Here is a 6,733-nt window from a genome sequence, read left to right as displayed (position 1 = left end):
TTTTTTTACTTATACTGAAATGATTTTGCTATCATTATAGGCTTGATCTATATATTCTATATCTTACCTATATTCTATAAGTAAAAATGAGATATAGCAGAAACAGTTGCTTTTACGTAGTTTGACAACCTGCTATTTTAATTATTTTGTTTGCTTGTCTAAGTAACCCTTACTGTGTGGCTCCAAATTCCTGAAAGTAAAGGGGGGCATCATTTCTGGCTCTATTCATTTTTATATTATAGGGTGATAGCCCTGGAATATAGGTTTTTATATGTCAAGTATATGTTGCTGTGGTGAGCTTCATGTGTATCTTGAATTTTAAAATTTGAAAGAGGGTTTCACTCTGATTCCCAGGATGTCATTTATTTATAACATTAATACTGCCTGAGCATTCTGAGTCAGTTAATTGCAAGTACATGACATTCATCTGACTTGTTATTCTTGACTTGATTTTTTAAAAATCAATATGACAATTTTATATGTCTGCATGGATATTGATTTCATGGGTGCCTGGTCATCAAGGTGATCAAAAGTTCTCAGAATTCTTGATCATGTAACAATGGAAATTTGTGATCCCCATGTAAGTACTGGATAATGTGCTCACCGCCACTCAAGATCTGCAAGAACTCTGAAATACTCTGCCCTCTCACCAGCCCTGTTTTGATTATTAATGACCAACATTTATATTTCTAGTGTTTTCATCTGTCCATTTTAACTGCTTTATACATGAAATTCCATTCTACAAAATGTTATTGGAATTACAGTTTAAATTATGGCACTTAGATATCTGGAAGATGAATACAGAACTGGAATGAATGCAAAATTATTTGTAAGAACTTCAATAAATGTCTGTCAGTTCTTTCTGTCCCATTTGTCTATTTCACTGATTTTGCAATGGAGACAGTGTCTTAATGTGTATTTCCACCTGTCCTGGACCTGGTTGCATAGGCTTGACCGGAATTCAACTTAGAGACAAATAAATATACCCACCTCGGTTTTCTGAGTGTTGTGGTTAAAGACACAATATACCCAGTGTGTCCATATTACTTTTTGTGTGTGGTCTGTAACTCTTTCTACAATTTTCTCAAGCATACTATATACTGTTGATCATTTTTGCTGTATCTTCCTGTCAATAGACTGGTGTGGGAGAATTATCTGTATTCTGTCAATCATGTATTTTAATAAAACGCTGATTAGCCAGGCAGGAAGTATAGGCGGGTCAACCAGACATGAAGTAGAGGCAGGGCAATGAGAATAGAATAAGGCTAGGGAGGAGAAAGCTCCCTCAGCCATTCCTGCGCAGACCACTGAAGAGGCAGCATGTAACTTGCCCAGCTGGGAAAGGTACAGAGCCATGTGGCTAATGTAGATAAGGATAATGGGGTAACATAATTTATAAGAGCTAATATGTAGCCTGACCTAATGGATCAATCAGTTTATAATCTTATGGAGTCTAGTGAGTGATTTTTCTTTGGGAATTGCTGACTGTGGGATACCGGGCTGGACAGAAACCCCAACAAGCCGGCCCTCATGTTACATATGGTGCCCACGTGGATAACTGAATCCACAGAAAGCTTGAGAAAGCTTGGGAAAGAATAGAGTAAATCATGGTTTCTTGGTAGCAGCAATTTCTCGGATCTTCTTTGCTTGCTAGAGGCAAGCAAGTGCTCTCATCTAAGAGAGGCCTCCTGACTCAGTTTTAGTTGCAAAATCCTGCAGCTCTTTTAAGAGGCCCTGCCACCAAACACTTAAATGGTGGTGATCAAAAGCTGAACGCATGCTTTTCGGTTTTCAGCAGTAGCAGGAAAAAAGCTGAGTTGTTTTAAAATGCCAACTTTCTGGACTGTCCTGCTAGGGCACATTCTGACTCTTTCAGGCAGGCAGTTGGACTGAGTGTGGTCTTTGAGCAGGATGCTCCAGCTTGCTTGGTGGCAGGGACCTTCAAACGCCATAGAGTTGTGGCAATTAAAATGGCTGCAGTCGGTACCTCAGCCATGAGGCTGGAAAGCTAAGGAATGGGCTAATTCCAGCCATAAAAGCCACAGTTTTAGTCCTCTCCTTAAAGATTCATGTGGTCAGAAAAAGAGAGATATGCAGTAAAGAGAGATTCAAAGACGAAGAAAACCTCTAAATGGTTTACAGTGTGTTTAAACTATATGCAGGCTAAAAGGTTAAAGTCATTAAAAATAAAAAAAGAAAAAAGGGAGTAGTTGGGTGTGGAGGTACACACCTTTAATCCCAATACAAGGGAGGCAGAGGTAGATTGACCTCTGTGACTTCAAGGGGCAGAGGTAGATTGACCTCTGTGACCTCAAAATATGGTAGTACATGCCTTTAATCCCTGTGCCTGGGAGGCAGAGACAGATCTCTGTGAGTTCAAGGTGTGGTAACACATACCTTTAATCCCAGCACTGGGGAGATAGAGACAGGCAGATCTCTGAGTTCAAGGACAGCCTGGTCTACAGAGTTATTCTAGGACAAAGATATACAGAGAACCTGTCTCAAAAAATAAAAGTAAAAATAAAAGAAATAGAGGTTACAATAAAGCCTCATGAAGATGGAAAATACACAGAGAATCCTGATACTGAATGTTATTATTCTCTGTTTGAATTGTTTTAAGGCTGAGGAAGGAGCAACAGCTGCTAAAAGACTCTTGTTTATAAATGCTGCTGAACTAACCCAAGATAGGTATTTTGAAAATACCTTGGCTTTAAAACTGAAGTCAAAAGGTATGTTATTTTGGAGAAGAGATTTAGCTTTTGTTTCCACAGAAAATGAGAGGCTGTGGATTCATTCTGAGTTAAGAAAAATCAGGGTCGAAAAAGGAAAACCACCTGAAAAATCTCCGATAGGAACAGATGGCTCAGATGACAGAGTTCTACATCCAGAACAGATTCAAGTGTGCTGCCTGAGATGATCAAGACTCACAGGATACTCCAGTCAGGACTTGATTATAACTCTAAATTTTCTTTAGGTCCCCATAAGATTATCAGCACCCCCAACCAGCAGGAAGTAGCCTGAAATACTACACCCACATTCCCAACAAATGGACTATGGGTATTTTCCTTTGTTTAAAAAAAAAGAGGGAAATGGTGTGGGAGAATTATCTGTATTCTGTCAATCATGTATTTTAATAAAACGCTGATTAGCCAGGCAAGAAGTATAGGAGGGTCAACCAGACAGGAAGTAGAGGCAGGGCAATGAGAATAGGATAAGGCTAGGGAGGAGAAAGCTCCCTCAGGACCTAATGGGTCAATCAGTTTTTAATCTTATGGAGTCTTGTGAGTGATTTTTCCTTGGAGCATGCTGGCTTGTTGGGGTACCAGGCAGGACAGAAACCCCAACAAGCTGGACCCTCATGCTACAATAGACATTGCTCTTCTGAGGTGCTATTCCGTACAAAGGGTACAGAAATGACAGAGTTTACTTTGCTTTTCAATTTCCTTCAAAAGTGACTGTCTATATCATGGAATAAGAGTAAGGAACACCAGAATCATATGTCTATACTCTGAAAGAAGTATGCATTTCCAACTTTATCAGTGTCATGCTTTCCATTTTACCCATGTGTGGTATATTTTAGATGGCAGTGACCTATGATGATGTGTATATCAACTTTACTCAGGAAGAGTGGGATTTACTGAATCCTTCCCAGAAGAATCTCTATAAAGATGTAATGCTGGAGACCTACAGGAATCTCATTTCTATAGGTAAAAATGAATTTCCTTAATGTTTCACAATATTGACACAACTTTTCCTTGGTTAAGGATGTTCTACAATTTGATTTAGAAAGAAGAATGAGGTGAATAAAGCAGTCATAGTTCTTTGGTGCACTTAAGATAATAAGCTAAATGTTGCATATTGTTAAATGATACAGCCTATATTCTGGTACTGTATTTTAGGATACATTTGGGAAGACCTTAACACTGACGAACGTTGGCAATGTTCTAGAAGATATGCAAGGTAATTTTCATGTGCAAGTTGATAACAATATGCTTTTAATTTCATATTTCAATTTTTCAATAATTTCAAATTTCATAATTTCAAACTGATTTAATTTCACTTTTTCCTAGAACTTTTAAATAAAAGCAGCAATGCAAATAAGCACAGCTTTAAGTGCATAGATGGTTATTAAATCCTCACAAATCCATATACCTCAATTTCATATCTGTGAATTATTCTTCCTTTCCTATGTGTGTATAAGCTTATGAGCATAGGGATATGGAAAGATTTAACATACATCTCCTTGAGAACAAAAAGAAGATCAGCAATACTTCCCATGTAGAGAATACTTGTTGAATTTGATTCAAGTACACAATACAGATGGTTTTCTGCCATCATTATTAATATATAAACATTACAGAAATGCCACATGAGTTCTAGGTTTGTGCAAATACTTTGGAATGTCCTAGTTTACTTAGCAAATATATACAATTCACAGTATAGTAAAATTTCAGAATGCAGTAAACTTGGTAATTCTCTCAGTGTATTCAGTTGTCATCAAAAATGTGAATAATATAATACAAAATGGTTTTGTAAATGTGAAAAGGTAAACCACGAAACAAAGGAATTTATTATTATACTCATATTCCTAGATGCAACCTGACCATTAATTAAAAGACAAACATGATCTTAAACAAAGTCATGAAATCTTAATACCTAATTGCTTTTAAAATTGGATCATGTTATAAAATTAATTCATATAGATATAAGGTTTAACAGGGTCTTGAATGTGGTAAATCTTTTAAATGTGCCAATTATCCTTGCAGGATTGAAAGGAATCAAAATGGTGAGAAGAAACTTTCAGTGTATACTCACTGTGTTAAAGCCTTGTCTTATGACACTCACCTTCTAAGGAATGAGAAGACACATTCTGGGCAAAAATGCTCTAAAAGTAAGCACTGTGGTAAAGCCTTTGTTTATCACAGTAATATTCAAGTGCTTAAAAAGAAAACACACTGAGAAAAAACACTATGAATACAGTCAAGATGATAAAGACATTGTTCTTTATGAAACTCATCAAAGTCATAAAAGAACACATACTGGAGAGAAACCCTATGAATGTAATTGGTGTGGTAAGGCCTTTGCAGATCACAGTAATCTGAAAAGCCATCAAAGAACACATACTGGAGAAAAACCATATGAATGTAATCAGTGTGGTAAGGCCTTTGCAGATCACAGTAATTTGAAAAGTCATCAAAGAACACATACTGGAGAAAAACCATATGAATGTAATCAGTGTTGTAAGGCCTTTTCAAAACACAGTAATCTTCAAAGTCATCAAAGAACACATACTGGAGAAAAACCCTATGAATGTAATCAATGTGGTAAGGCCTTTGCCCACCACAGTAGTCTACAATTGCATAAAAGAACACATACTGGAGAGAAACCCTATGAATGTAATCAATGTCGTAAGGCATTTGCTCGGCACAATTATCTTCAACTGCATAAAAGAACACATACTGGAGAGAAACCCTATGAATGTAATCAATGTGGTAAGGCCTTTGGCCAGCACAGTAATCTTCAAAATCATAAAAGAACTCATACTGGAGAGAAATCTTTTGAATGTAATCAGTGTGGGAAGGCCTTTGCCCAACATATTGGTCTTCACAATCATAAAAGAACACATACTAGAGAGAAACCCTATATGCAATCACTGTGTTAAGGCTTTTGCAGATCTCGGTCATCTTAAATTGCTTTAAAAAACACATACTGGAGTGAAACCCTATGAATGTAACCAAAAGTGGCAAGGTCTTTGCCTATCAAAATAGTGTTCAATTGCATAAAAGAAAACATACTGGAGAGAAGGAAACACTATGAATGTTATCAGTATTTTAAGGCTTTTGTACCACACAGTAATCTTCAATTGCTTTGAAGAACACATACTGGATAGAAACACCATGAAAATAATCTGTTTGATAAGGCCATTCCAAGTTTCATTCTCTTCAATTGCATAAAAAACACATTGTAGAGAGAAACACTATGATTGTAATCATTTTGGTATGGCCTTTGTAAAACACAGTCATATTCAAATTTACAAAAGATCACATAAGAGAGAGAACCCCTATAAGTGTAGGCAGTGTGGTTAAGCCTTTGGAACCCACTGCACTGTTTATGGTAGTAAAAGAACACACAATGTAGGGAATTTTTATGAATGTATATCAGTGTAAGAAAGACTTTTCACTTCTTACTCATTTTCAAATCCATAAAAGAACACATACTGGAGAGATAACAGTGAATGGAATCTGTGGTAAATCCTTTGTCACAATGATCTCCAAATCCATAAAATAAATCATCTTGCAGAAAAACTCTTTGAATTTAATGTATGTATTCTGCAAAATCATGAGAAAAATCATACTATAGTGAAACTCTATAAGTGAATTTAGTGTTTTAATGTTTTGTACTTCACATAGGAGTATGTTATCAATCTAATAAAGTTTATGTATTTAAATAAACACATAAAGTGTAAAATTAAAGTATGTGTGTAATCAATGTAATAAAGTTTATGCATATTACCCTAATCATTTGGGCCTGTGGAAGAAACGGAGGGCTTATCATAACTTATTTTTAAAAGATCTTAAGCCAACACACATATAGTCAAGAAACCAACAGCAGTTATTGTCTGGAAAAAAATGGATAGCATAAAAATCTGTTCAAGCGCTATGATATTTCTTTATATTTTGTTTGAACCAGCACACTAATGGACAAAACCGTTTTTTGTGCCTATGGGTGGGAG

The 6,733-nt window shown here is 36.2% G+C and overlaps 1 pseudogene; it reads left to right on the top strand.

Annotated features, from left to right (window-relative positions):
• Positions 1 to 3,865: 3,865 nt before the first annotated feature.
• On the top strand, positions 3,866 to 5,817 carry LOC148117670 (uncharacterized; annotated as a pseudogene).
• The last annotated feature ends 916 nt before the right edge of the window (positions 5,818 to 6,733 follow it).

Source organism: Myodes glareolus, chromosome 27, assembly GCF_982192425.1.
Source record: "Myodes glareolus chromosome 27, mMyoGla1.1, whole genome shotgun sequence".
NCBI classification, from domain to species: Eukaryota; Metazoa; Chordata; class Mammalia; order Rodentia; family Cricetidae; genus Myodes; species Myodes glareolus.
The sequence above is the reverse complement of the archived record's forward strand: the minus strand, read 5'-3'. Positions and strand labels throughout refer to the sequence as shown.